The following is a 14,451-nucleotide window of genomic DNA, read 5'->3' as shown; positions in this document are numbered from 1 at the left end:
CGCCGCAATGAGGTTCGCGAAGGAGAGCTTGTTAGTGGGAACTCTCAAAAAAAGACGCAAACTAGCTTCCGCGAGGAATCACGTACTCAGGGTTATTCGGGCACAATTGTGTGCATGTTTCGTACATCATTCCCAAACGGGGTACGAGAACAGCGATTTTAAAGAGATCGCATTGTACCCGCCGCGGTGCTTCAGTGGCAGGCCTTGCAGTAAATAAAGTACTGTAATTCAATTAATTTTCTGGTAATTAGTAATCAAGTGAATAAAATTTCTGGCTTAGTAATAGAGTAATTTAATAAATTACTTTGGGGCAGTAATTTGGCAGCGACAGTAACTAATTACTTTGAAAATATGTTTTAAAAATTCAGCACTGCTCTTTGTGTCGGCAGATTTTTGGCATCTGGTTTGCCGGGCTGGACACCTCGAAAGCCGTAGCGACGCGCGAAAAGCATGAACAGCGAGCCGAAGGAGTCGCAGAGCTTAGACAGACCTTAGGCAGACCTTGGCACTAGGAGAAGGGCTAGCTACATAGCTTCCGATGGTTCGCCAGAATATAAGTACACCGACCCGCAGATTTACGATTTTTAAGTTGTACCGAAGGCATTTCATTGAAAAACGCTTTCGTCGTACACAAAACTGCGTTGCCCCAAAACTGCGTCAGCAGAGCGGCTATTGAGCAAGGCAAAGGGCGCCTTCAGGGCAGGGCAGAAATTTCGACGCCCACTTTGATGCTCGGCTGCTCCTGCGACGCAGTAAATCGGGAAATTTTAAACGCTTGTAGGAGCTGCATACTCTGTATTCCTTTTTTTATGGATGAAGATTCAAAAGTAATTTACAAGTAATACTACTTACTTCCCATAGGTAATTCTAGAGTGTATAACATCGTTAATTTTTGTGAGCAGTTATTGTTGATGTAATTAAATAAATTTTCATGACTTTAAGAGAAGTCATTATTGAGGTAGTTTAATTACTTTTCAAAAGTAATTTTGCCATGTATGCTTAGCGGCTATGGAGTTTAGCTGCTGACCACAAGGTTCTGGGATCGAATACCGGGCCATGGCGGCAGCAATTTGATGTAAGAGAAAGGCAAAGGCGTCCTTGTGCTGTACGATATCATTGAACGATAAAGAAACCCAGGTGGCCTAAATTAATGCGACGCCCTCAGCTGCGGCTTCTCTCGTAGTCCATGTGCAGCTTTGAGATTTCAGAACTTGCATATAGTCAGAAATGGCATTCTCAAGACTGGGACGAACCTTTCTTAGGTTCTCAAAAAGAGAAAACTGAAAAATGGTTGGTGCTCTATGGGTCGCTTTCAGCGTTGATTGTGTTTATGGCTACGAAGAAGGAGAAATGCGCGACTATTGACAGCAGAAGTATCTAAACCTTGCACGCAATGCTTGAAGCCCTCGGTGCAGAGGTTTGCACTATGCATATTATCTTGCGAACATGTCCGAAATGCGGAGAAATATGTTACGCAACCTTCTATTTAAACTGATGAAACTTCCTATGGTATATCGGCGTATTACATGTGCCACATATTGTCATGTAGTGTAGATGGGAGCAACAGGTGGCGCTGCTGAGAGGAAGGCTGATGCGGATCAACTATTTCTTACGCTTTTTCGTTTTGGGTGCAAAGCGATACCCCTTGAGAGTGTTTATTACCGATCATTTTTTTTCATTACTCTTTCGACGGACAAGGCACTCCCCGAAACAATGTAGGCTCATATTTGAGATCAGATCGGGCGCGACCGATATCCTCAACCGTCGTCTTCAACCCACCACAAAAAGTGCACATGTGATGAGTTCGGTATGGTACTAACTTAAAGGGAACACCTAATTATACCCATTCTGATAACCGCTCAGATCTGACGTCATGTCCTGAATTATATGTTTCCTGCAATAAGTGCCCCCCAAACCTTTCATCATCACTACTTTTTGCGAACAGATTTGAAGTATTGTTGCAGCTTTACTGCCCTCAATAAGGAAACTGCTTGTCCTCTCAAGCGCGTGAAACAGATTGGCGGCTAAGTGCGGCGCCGAAAATTTATGCGCTTTGCTAAAATAAGACGCTAACATTAAGCCAGCCTAACTAACCATGCACTCCTCCAAACAGGATCCTCAGCTTTCTGGAACAAAGTCGATAATCTCACCTCTGTTGTTTCTTTTTTGTTTATTTACCTATTTCTTCTTTCTGTCTCCCATTAGGAGGATAAAGCAAATTCCGGCACAATTTCACGCACTCCAAGGAAATGAGTTGGCATGCGCAATGGGAACAAGGCCCCTACGCAAACGGGAGCATGAAGCAAAGAAAAAAAAATCGAAAACTTGCGTTTCTTAGATTCGGCAGATCCGTTGGCACGTATACGTATCTATACCGGAGCGCAACGCTTGCTACACCCTGCGCGCTCGGGCCGCATTCGACGAACGGCGCAGGGCGCGACTTCATACAAGTCGGAGAGCGAGTTCGTATCGAATGCCTCGAGGCTTCCTCCGATAAAGAACCGAGCTCCTCGTCCCGCGTCATGTCGAGAAGTGTGTACGGGTGCAGCTCCGCCACTTATCGCGCGTACAAGATGGATTTTCTCCGGCCACTATTAAGCCTTGTTTTCGCACGTTCCGACGATGCGGCCCACCTTGTCGTGTCGGCGCACAAAACACACGATCGACACGTGTACGGCGCGACCGGCAGCACCCGCGCGCATGGGCACGGCTCAGGGAACGATTAATTTGCCCGCGGCTTCGGGCGCGTACGGGTATGCCTAAATGGCATGGCGGCTACCGGAGTTGCCGGACAGGCAGTCAGGCAAGCGCGATCTCTCTGCGAAGCTTATTTTTCACGGCGTAAACGACGCGAGCGAAGTGGTCCCCGTACATTTCCACTCGGGGCATTCTGTGCCATTGCGATCTCCTCGGCAGACATACAAGTGCAATCGGAGAGTGTGGAATTAAAGGCGAGCCCGTCGTATTTGCTCGCGTAACGATGTAGGCTTGCGCGGAAACGCGTCAGCGGGAAAGCGCGGCTCCCGCGCCCATGCATTCGGAGCTTCGGAAAAACCAGCGCCTGCGACGTCAAGATATCGCGGAGATCTGCGGCCCGACGGTCTTGGCCCCAGGCTGTGGAGCTGGACGCTCGTTTAGCTTCTCGAGGTGCCGACTATACGGCCGTGCACACGAAATTGCAGGGGGTGAGCACGATGTAGACGGGCAGGTGTAGGTTAACCAGAAGGGAGGTTACGACTGGTTAGACTGCTGCGGGAGTGAAGGGTGATGCTGAATAATGCAGGGGCTACCGTCAAGACGTGGCCCCAATGTGCACGCTGCCACTGCGAGAAATGGCTGACAGGAAAGCCTGCGTTAGTACCGCTTATTACATGGTGTAGTTTCGATCCTCTGTCTTAGCTATAAGGAAGAAACTTGAACGCACGACTGTTTTGTTCTGCGCATAATAGGATCGCCCGCTGGTCGGTATTAAGACACCATGCAATGTTTGATATGTTTGGTATGTTTCGTTTTTTTTTTTTTCCTACTTGTAGTACGTTCGCACTTGTCGGGGCGTATAGGGTCCCTCAGGCAGTCCATTGAATGGTTTTCCTTCGCCCTGATTCACAGAGCACTGCGAGAAATGAAATAGACCACTGGATCACTGAAACACCATTGGAGATCACCACTTCCCAGCGCGGGGCAAACGTGACAAAGAACGGACATTTATTCTTTTTTTTTTTCCCCATGCTTGTGGGCCACTTCTGCATTCCCTATCTCTCTCTTGGAACGCAATTTCAGAGTGGGAGCTATGGAGTGCCAATGCTTGCTTATCCCCGCAGCACTGCCTCATCTTTTTATCACTCCCCGCACTTAGGTGCATTTGCAGCATCAGCGTGAGAGAGATGGGCGATTGCGGGGCTCAGGGACTTACTCCCTGCATCTTTCGCTTATCGCTTCTACCGTCCTTCTTTCCTACAATGCAGTGCTTCCGGACCGCAGCAGTCTGCCCGTCTTCAGAGCAGCAATCCGGGCAGAAACAAACACGCTTCAGTCATGGTGCATAGGTCGGAAGCAGGGCCATTAAAGAATTAATTATTTTTTCCCGTCCGAAGGGAACATCGCAGCAGTGATGCGCGACATAGTGGAAAAACTCCGCATTGTTTTGAATTCCAGTTTTCTCAACTGCATGGGCCGAAATCTCCGCGGTTGGGCTTTTTTTCTTTTTCATTTCGCCTCCTTTGAAGTGCTGGCAGTGCTATGTCCCCCCAAAAATAAAGCGGTCTTCTAACTCCAAAAGGCCTATATTTACAAATTGCAGAACACTTTAGGGGAAACAGCCGGTATACAGGGAGGGTGCCGTCGTGCCGCGTACGTGGTGTCGCCTGATCGCGGCCACGAGCGACTCCGTCGATGCGCCTCCAATATCAGCTCGCGGCACGACAACGGCGGCGACGCCTGATTGTAATCACGCTATTCGGCGCGGGCCAAACAAGTAAACAACACCATTCCAGCATCGATCCGGCGCCGACCGGTTCACTTCGTCGCTTTTATCTTCGTCGCGGTCACTTTGCGAACGGCGGGCGAAGCATGTCAGCCACAGAGTTGTGCGCGCCGCGCGGACCTGCGTACAGCGTGGCAGTGCATCGCTTCCACAGAGAAAAAGTCATCACCGCTTTTTCTTTCGGGTCGTCTCGAAGGTGTACGGCGACTCTAGAAGACTTCCACTAACGAAGGAAGCACCAAGGAGCGCGAGAGCATCTCTCGAAAGCTCTCTCGTCACGTTCGGCTACTAGTCCGTATGTAACGGCTCGTGCATGTTCACCGCGTCAAGACCTCTGTCAGCGACCTTTCCCGGAAGATACTGACCACGCCACACCGCGGAATGTTTCGCATATTTGGACATGGCGACGGCCCGCGTCACCATATTTGGTAGTCGTCGACGACTCCGTCGGGGAGGGAAGGGGGTGGACAAGGGAAGCGGCCGCGGAAAGGAGTCAGCGGCCAGCGACAATGGTAAAGGAGGGCGGCGGAAGAAGGACACCAAGACCGAGAGGAGGGCAAGGCAGAAGACCGCGGCGGCGCCACGACCTGAGATCCCGGGCTCTAGCTGTCGCTTGAGATTCGACCTCCATCAGTCCGTCCTCTAACCTGGCAGCTAGGCGTAGAATAACCAGCCGAACAACAAAGCAGCGCAACCGCAAGGAATCCCCAGCCTGGCCGCGGCAGACATGCAGCCTTTCATCGAGCCGTTCATCGAGGCCACGCCACGCCACGCCACGCCACGCCAACGCAGCCCCAGTAACAATGAACCCAGCTGCCGTAAAAGCGACATCAAGCCAGTTGACTTAATTAAATCTATCTAAAAGTCATCTCTCCAGTCTGTGCTTCCATCTCCTTATGCCCACTGGGGATCCAGGACCATTTTAAGAAACCGGTCCATCACACGTAATAAACATGAAAACCAGAGGCCGATTAAAGGGGGAAAGGGGGGGGGGGGGTCGATACACGGGTGTTCTTTCAGTTCGCTTCCTTCCAAATACAGCCACCGCTACCGGTATCGAACCCGCTCCCTTGGGCTCAACAGCCGAATGCCATGTAATAATAGAGCAGCTAAAGACGCAGTTCACATGCAATTAGTGAGCTATTGGCTACATAACCGCGTAGGAATGCGTAATGCAAACACATTTAAGCAGAGCGACAGTTTATCTCGACGCGTTGAACCGCTCCATGCAGCGAGAGAAGTAGCGTCACGTCGGCACTTATCGTCTACCCAAACGCCCTTGTTAAGATCTGCCGTGACCCGGAGTCGCGACAGTCGTTACGTGGAATTTGTGGCTATAAAAACGATAGCGTACGGTTGTAATTGCTATTCCGCGAACAGCGACGCGATAGTAGTGCACTTGTGCGGTGCGTCATCGTGCTAAGTCCGTGGCGGCGTCCTTACCCACAGTTCAAGCCCCACTTATTCTATGTAAAGCGGATGCCGGCCGTCAAGCGTTGCGTGTGTCTGCACACTCCGTCTCACACAAATGCGTGCAGTGCTTTGGAGGCTGTATAGCTCGAGTCAGGCTAATGACGTAACAATTCGGAGTGTTATTGAAAGAACTGCTCTTGACTGTACAATCGCGATACTCTGCCTTATCATAATATGCTCAGATATGGTGCAGCCCAAAGACGCCGATCGCCAACAATGCGTGATGGATAGTGCCGACACCTTTAATCTTGGAAAAGGATGCCTTCATTACACTCTTCCGTCTGTTCTTAATAAGTATAATCTCATTAATTTCGATTTGTTTTCCCGTTCGTTCCCAGAAGTTCACGTGATGGAACAACATGGCTTAGGGTATGCGTACATATTGCTATTTTATGTAATCATCAGTGATTCTCTGATGTATTTGCCTTTGTTTTAAAACTGCGGAGGTTATAAGGGCTGCCTCCGTGCTGAACATTAGGTCTATAGATTCGTCAAGCTGCCAAATGTCAGTTTTTCTGTAAAACCCCTGCATCTGCATTTTAAGATGGGAAATGCATTTATTTGATTTGATATGGAAGACTTTAATTAAGCGCTTCCTTAGCTTGTACTTCACACTCTAACCCTCGACTACAATGCACTCTTTTACTGAGCCCCACAACTGCAGTAGGACGCTAGTATGCTCCAATGCATCACGGCAGCCTCCAGCCATGCAGAACGCCACCAGACATGACGGGCGCAGGGCATACAGTGCACAGCGCGGCTGCAGATGCGCACCTTAACAAGGCGGTGAGGACGCCGCCGACGACACCGCGACGACGGCAGATGTGCCACTGTGCGCTCGCCTGCATATCATTTGTCGAGGAATGCGTCCCAAATTAATTCACTCCTGACCCTGACAAAACGGGAGACAGGAGGTTTGACATGCTTGCGCGTAAGCTTAGACACCCCCCATTCCCTTCCCGTGTACCACCACATTCTGCTTTTGCGGCGACGGTAGCTGTATACAAGCCGGGGTGATGCTTTGCAGCTCTTTGAGCAAGGCCAAATCAAAAACGGGAACTGTGAATAAGAATTATCCGGTGGATGAAAATCAAAGTGAAGACCATGCATGAAAAGGACACGTTGTGAAAAGGAATGCGAGAAGCCACGGGAGAAGGTTGTCGTCGCAACACTGGCACCACTGCAATGTACCAAGGCTTCTGGCTTCAGTGGTCGTGACAGTTTCTTTTCTTCTTTACGGAGATAGACAAGTAGCTACTAGCGTTTTAGCGGGAGGCTAATCGTTTATGATGTTACGACCCTTATTGCAGCTATCCGTAACTAGCTTTTTGGTTTAAGTTACTATGTGTTCCGTGTATTCGGCTCGCTGCATTTACTTGCGATATTGAAAACAAAAGCGTGCTGTTTAAAATAAAAACGTTTCCTTTACCCGTTATGAATTTTGTTTGTGTTTGTAGCAGAAAAGGAAGCCCGGGAAATGTACTATAAGAGCATCCCGTTTTATGCGCTGCACTGCAAAAATAAGGGATGCGAAATAGAAATTATGAGACGAATGAAAGGTAAAACAACAATAGCCACTACGACATGAGAGATGGCACGCTTCAGAGTAGTGTTGGCTAGGCTTGACTTACGCGTGCACAGTTCAGCTACTGAAGCAATGCCTTTTTTGCCTTGCGCATTGGTCTAATATTAGACTGAGAGAGAGAAATGAATTTTAATGAGAGGAAAAGGTGGAGAGGTCGGCCGGTGGTAACATGGCCCTGACCTGCTACTCCACACAGGGGAAAGGCAAGAGGAGGAAAAGGAAAGTGGTAATGAAGGTTGATGATGGCATAATACAATGAGTTTCATGAGTGATGTCCACACACACACACTGGCTGGCACTCGCATAGCGATGAGTAGATGCACGTGAAAGTCATGTCTTGTACACACACACCGACACATGTCATTGGCACATACTGGAGTAGGGGTTCCATGAAGACAAATGAAAACCATGTACACTGTGTAAACAAAGTAGATAGTGCACAGGCTGTCACAGGCGGGTATTATTGGGATCGGGTGAACATGGTCGGGCCGGAGAAGGGACGAGGAAGGCAGGAGACGGGGTTACGAGTAGAAAACAAGGAAAAGGAGAAGTTTATGCAAGAATATTTACATTATTTACAAAAGGGGTAACTGAGAGGGACTCTCAGTGAAAGAGAACGTCTTCAGGAATCAACAGGAGTGCACTGCAGTCCCAAAACAACACCTCGTTAAATAGCCTTCGTATTGCCCAGATCCCTGACTGGGGAATAAACTTCGAAGGATGACGTCCAACCAGACGGACCGTTGTGGATACTGTTGATACCGCCCACGGCAGGGCGGCGCTGGGCCGTGGGGCTCTCCCGCAGCTCGGTTGATGGCAGAGGGTAGAGGCTCAGTAATTAAACACTGCTGTCTTTCACTCAGCACACCACCACTCTGTTCGTTGACCCGAGGGTTGACTCGGCCACGGAACGCCGCCATCGTCGCCGCATCTTCGGCCTTCGGCGGTCTTTGACATTCGCCGCTGCCACCATGGTCCCATGGTCCTGGAAGGTCGCTGCCTTAATCCACTTAGGCAGGAGGGGAGCGCGAGCTGCCTTAATCCACACAGGCAGAGGGGGGGAGGGGGGGGGGGGGCATCCCAAACCCAACAGTATCCAGGCCTGTTTCAAACAAAAACGTGAGCACGGCCTTCGTCATTCGGCTTTCATCGTGTGCATTTGCGACATCTGACCAGGCATCGTCATCACCCCCTGACCAATATTAGTGCTGTGCGTCCAGATTCAGCCTTTTCTAAAGCCCTCTGGATGCAGTGCAATGCGGTGCCTTCGAACTACATGCCACACCAGATTGCTGAGGTGCCACTTTGGGCAGTACCGACATACGTACAACCATTCCAGGGATAACAAAGAAGACGCACATCCGAGCAGTCGGTCTGAAACAGCTGGCGCTGTCATACCTTGCATCTGTCTATGGTGACTCCCGGCATGTTTTTGTGGACGGATCCGTGACGACCACCTCTTCATCTGCAGCGGTGATAGAGCCAGGAAATGCCTTATGTCACCGTTTCAGGATAATACATAAAACGTCATCTACGGAAACCGAATTGGCAGCCATACGGGAAGCCGTCCGATATATTGGTCACCAGACAGCGCACCAGTGGACTATATTCTGCGACTCGAGACCGGCATTGCAGGTCGTACAAACTTATTTAAAACAAAGGACATGCAAGCAGCTGTTTCAACAGATTGTGCTTTTGTTAGCCGAGGCTTTCCACCGCGGCCATATCATAAAGCTTCAGCGGATACCGAGCCATTGCGGCATAGCGGAAAACGAGCATGCTGATGCCGAGGCTCGGTTGGCACATGATAATGGTGCTGTCATTGCGATAGCCTTTTCCAGATTTGGCATTGGAGCCTTGTTGGCGCATTTAAGAGCCGCAATGCAGCACTGGAGCGATTCGAGCCATCAACAGGACCACGTCTCTAAGCTTGACGCCGGCTCACGATTTCATCTGCCATCTAGGGTAATGCGACGTCGTGGGACTTTATTCCACCGGTTACAGCTTGGCGTTGCCTACACCAAATACTACCTACACAAGATCGGAAGCGAAACTAACCCAAACTGCGTAGTGTCCACACTCCAGAGACTATTGGACACCTTCTTTGTGAGTGCCCGAAATACACTGATGAGAGGAGAACATTGGAAGTGACCGTGAGACAACTGGACTCTCGCCCACTCTGAAGAAACTCTTCTAGGCGCCAGAGCGAAACGTTCTGACATTAGACCGAGACCGGTGTATACTAAGTGGATCTGAGGCGCTTCCAACGTTTAGGGACGTATTGACTGCGAGCTGCTGATGAACAAAAGAGAAAGCAACTGAGTGATCAAACTCAGCCTAATAAACAACTCGACACTTGCCACTACTGCAAGACGAGATAAGTGCCCGACTAACCAAGCATAGCTTTAACAGAAAGCCGAGTTAGGTACGATCCACTCTCCTTATACCTCTTCGGTCCTCTGGTTTCTGAGTTGTGCCGTCCGTGATAATGGCGTTAGTTTCAGCTGCATCCAATTTCCTTCTGTCAGAGCGACGTCCAAGCCTCCACTTTCCGTTCACAAATGTATACTTTGTGTCACCTGTGCGCGGACTTGAGACAGCGTGCTTTCTTAAGGCGGCACCCGCTCGCCGCTCTTGTCTTGAACGCGCCGACACATCTCCGCAGTTTGCTCGAAAGATGTCAGCTGCTGCGACGTTCGCAAATAGAGCGTGCGCTCCCACAGCCTTTGTCACCGCTGCTCCCTTTGTCCGCGTACGCGCCGAGCCAAGGCGAGGTATACGCGAGGCGCGACACGCCCCCCAGTGCTGTGCTCTGAGTCACCTGCAACGTTGCTCACTAGATCCGTGCAGTGACGGGGAAGCCACAGAGCTGGAGCCAGCTCAGTCGCCTAGTCTGCATTCGAGTGCACCACGGAGAAGCGAAAGTGATGCTAGAGGGTTTTAGAATGACGGAGACGTACCGTCTTCGCCAATAGTAACCAAGCAGAGAGATTTTGCTTCTCAGACGTATTGTGGAGCTCCAAAAGGTTTCGAAAGGTGAGGACAAGGGTTCTCCTTACCTTACACTGATTTATAGCTTAAGTTGTGCCATAAGTGCTTCACTCCGCGGCTGAAAAACAAACTGCGTTGGTTGCTAACTGTGCCCGCGCGTAGCGGTAGCAGCGCTCCCCGCCTGGCTGAGCTCCTGCTATTGGGCGTGCCCAGATGGCATCCCATAATCCGCTATCCCAGCTACATTAAACCTCTGTGTTAGAGAGGCGCCGAGGAAAACTCAAGCAATCTTCTCTGGTAGCAAGAACAGATTTTATGGCTCTTTTTGGCTATGCTGATTGTTTGCTGGAAAGTGACAGGCGCATTTATTGCCGAAGAAAAAAGGGGGGCATTTAAAAATTGAACATTTTGTTTTTATTCTGCTCGATTCAAAATCACGGCGCACTCGAGCCAAATGATCACCATTTGTTAGTGAATGGCAGTTGAGCTCAGCCTCTGGAGTCCGTTCTCCCCCCAAAAAACTGTCTTGATGCCATTGCAGTTTAGTTGCGAAAACCTGCGGGGGCCCCGATACCTTTATTTCATTATATGGCTTTTCTGCCTTATAAAACCTCCGTTATCAGGAAAAAACAGTCTCTATCAATAGGACACAGTATGCTCTATCGATACAAGCCGAGTTCAGTTTCTCATCGATGTTCCTTTTGCAGTATCTCTGGTCAATTCTAGATGCAGTTTGGGCACTTGTGCGGGTATGAGCGGATGAGGGCGGTTACTACATGCGGTAGTCTTTCAAGCGCAAAACCGACTCATCCATTGGTCGGCCACGATAGCCGAATAACGATTCCAGAGTCGAAGCGCCGGTCGCATTAAGGAGTGCGAAATGTTTATTCTTAACTAGGCCCCTGGTTAGCTAACGCCGGCCTTGTAGCTTTCACAAGGCGCACGCTTTCAGCGAGGCAAGACGAAGATCCGTGCACCGCCGCATATCCAAAGTCATTGTTGTCGCGTAGCAACAGGGTAAACTCCTGCAGTGGTTGTTACTGAGGTGATGAAAGAAATAGGCCGTGAAGTCGGAGCAAGTGCCGGCGGTATATGCTCCAAAAAAGGAAAAAAAAAAGAGGACATTGAGACAGAAGGAAACAAAAGCAATAAATGTATCCGTCTCCGCTTTCTCTCAAGCCCAGTGCCGTTTGCAGCCTATCACCAAGTGACGTTCCGTGGAATTACGACAGGAAAGAACAGCGGAGAGTTGCCGTCGACATGTCAGTGCAGGCGCGGAGCGATAGCGGCAGCTGTCGCGTTGCTCAGGCGTGTTGAGTCACTAGCGCCAAGGGTATACGCGCAGCTGTGATGGAACAACTGTGATGGAACTGTGCGCAGCTGTGATGGAACAGTGGGAACAACTTCTGAGTCGCGCCTCTTCAGCTTGCTTAGCGACGCCGCGGAATGCAGCCGCCTTGTGAGGAGGATAAGGTCATGTGACACACGCGTATGCCGATCATCTGTGCGTATGGGAGCGAATATAGACGTGCTTTGCCAGTATGCAGGGCGTTTCATGCTATTTATTACATATGTTTAGAAATAAAATCACTCTATGGCTACACGTGCAGCGCTGCATTTTAGTTTGGATTATCCGGTCAGGCGGACACCTGTTTCAAGAATATTTGCCTGTATGAAACGATTATTTAGCAAAATCCTCAATTTAACTTTAAAATTAGTCTGTTATAATTATTCTGTACTGAATAAAATGAGACGCTCGGTATATGTCGTCTCACTGCTTGCGTGTGGGGAATTCCATCGCCCTCGCCTGCACAGATGTTCATTTTTCGAACGCTGTTTACATGCGTCGTCCTTTGCTTTGTGAATCCTTTTCTTTTTGGTGTTCTCGCTGTTACCAAAAATACGAAGTGTGGCCTTAGTTCTTTTTTTTTTTTTAAACCAATAAATGAATTTTTTTTATTTATACATATCCCATAAGGCTTCAGAGTAATGTATGATCTTCACCGCGCGTTCACTGCACTGGTCTGTGTCTACTAGTGATTTCTGAACCAAACGTCGAGATGCGCATTACACTTGGAGTATTTTTCTTAGTACACGACTACCAGCATTTATTCAGAAAATGTTTCGGTTCTTTCATGTTTATAAATGAATTTCAACGATCGTGTTCACTGATAATGAACGCTGCATAACTCCAATAAACGGTCAGCCTCGATTAATACAATTCTGAGAGCCAGTAAACATTTGTGCAAAGCAATTCAATCAGAGCTATGCTAGTATAACTGGCATGGTCAATTTCTGAGAGGAAAGAAATCATGAAGTTGTGCTTTCTAAAAACATATCCGCTATTATCCAGAGCTTGCTTACAGGACAGGTGAAATAACAGAGGTAGATTAAAAAAAAAAAAAACTAAAGGTCAGGGTTGCTCCAAAAGTGTATGCGCGGTGATAAGAAGTTGAAAGCATCACTTTTGGTGCAACGAGTGAGTTCATCGCCCAAGTAGAGAGTGAGAGGTTCGGGAGTGCTTTTTTTTTTTTTACTTCCACTTGTCCTTAAGGCAATGGGTTAAGCATTTGCTCTGCTTATGAACATAGTGTACAAGAGTCATAAGAATAGAGTAGTTGTTAGAAATATGCGAACCAAGGGGTTTTTCTTCGGATCATTGTAGTGTGGCTGTCTAACCCAACTGGAAGTTTTAAGCTCCGGAGGGGTGAGAGCTAGAGTTCCTGTCATCTTCGAGAGATCCTTCACAAGGATGATGAATAGCGAGTCACACGGGATGGCAGCGAAGCAGACGCTGTAGGCTGTATATTTTTGACCGCGGCTGTGCACGCATTGAAGCACAAATTAGCAGCTGTCTGTGCCAACCACCACGAACAAGAGAGTGAAAAGCAAAATACAAGAAACAGGTAACACACGCAGGCGCACATTTAATTTCAGGCCGAATCAACCTTTTAAACTATGTTGACAAACAGAAAACTAATCTTGCTCTTTTACAGCTGTTGGACAAGTGCCAAGTGAGGCCACGAACTTACATTGCTGAAGTACCAGGCCTCATGAATCGATTTGTACGGTAGATACAGTTAAACCACCAGCAGCTACAGTTAACTCTTCAATCCGCTTTCTTCGTCGTCTCCTTTGGTCTTTATTTATAATATGTACGGAGGTAAGGCAAGGCTGAACTTTAAGCCATACCAACTATAGCCCCCCACTATCGTTGTTCTTCACATTGCGTGGTGTTCAAACTGCATCAACAGAAACCGCGAACGAGCTCAGCAACGAGCTCTATCCACAGTACCGACAGAAGGAGAGTTGCTTCTTTACTGGCGTGCGTTATGCGCAGTAGCTAACCTGGTATACACATGCCAGGTCTGACGAACGTGCCAACGGTCGTTGGTTACTTCTTCCTAACCATCCTGCACCGCAATTTCAGTCAGTGGGAGCGTGTGAAGGAAACGAAAAGTCATTTGAATGAATGAGAGAGTGAGAGAAAGATTTGATAAGCAGGTGGAAAAAGAAAAGTCAATAAAGCGAACGTAAGCAGGCTGTTACCAAGCTTTAGGCACTCGCGATAAGCCGTCATGCACGCTTTGCAAGTATTGCGTGACTTTGCGACCGCCTCAAGGCAGGAAGAAGGAGTCGGGCGGCAAGAAAAAGCGCAAAGAAGACGGATGAATATCAAACACGCCAGCCCATGCGCCCTGTTATGCTGGCAAGGGTTGGGAGGTTCAGCTGCAGCCATACTTCGGCTTGCGCTCAGGCTGCCTTCCTCCTTTCTCTCTCTTTCTTCTAAAAAAAAAAGGGAGAAAGAAACTCAAGAAAGCGAAAAAAGACGCCGAGGCTGAGCCACCATTGCCAACGGGTCTACGGATTGCAGCAGTAACGCGCGTTGTGGAGAAACGGCAATTGCAGTGGCTTTTAA

This window comes from Amblyomma mixtum, chromosome 2 (assembly GCF_055824585.1).
Source record: "Amblyomma mixtum isolate Tamu chromosome 2, ASM5582458v1, whole genome shotgun sequence".
Taxonomy (NCBI): Eukaryota; Metazoa; Arthropoda; class Arachnida; order Ixodida; family Ixodidae; genus Amblyomma; species Amblyomma mixtum.
Note: the sequence above shows the minus strand (reverse complement) of the source record.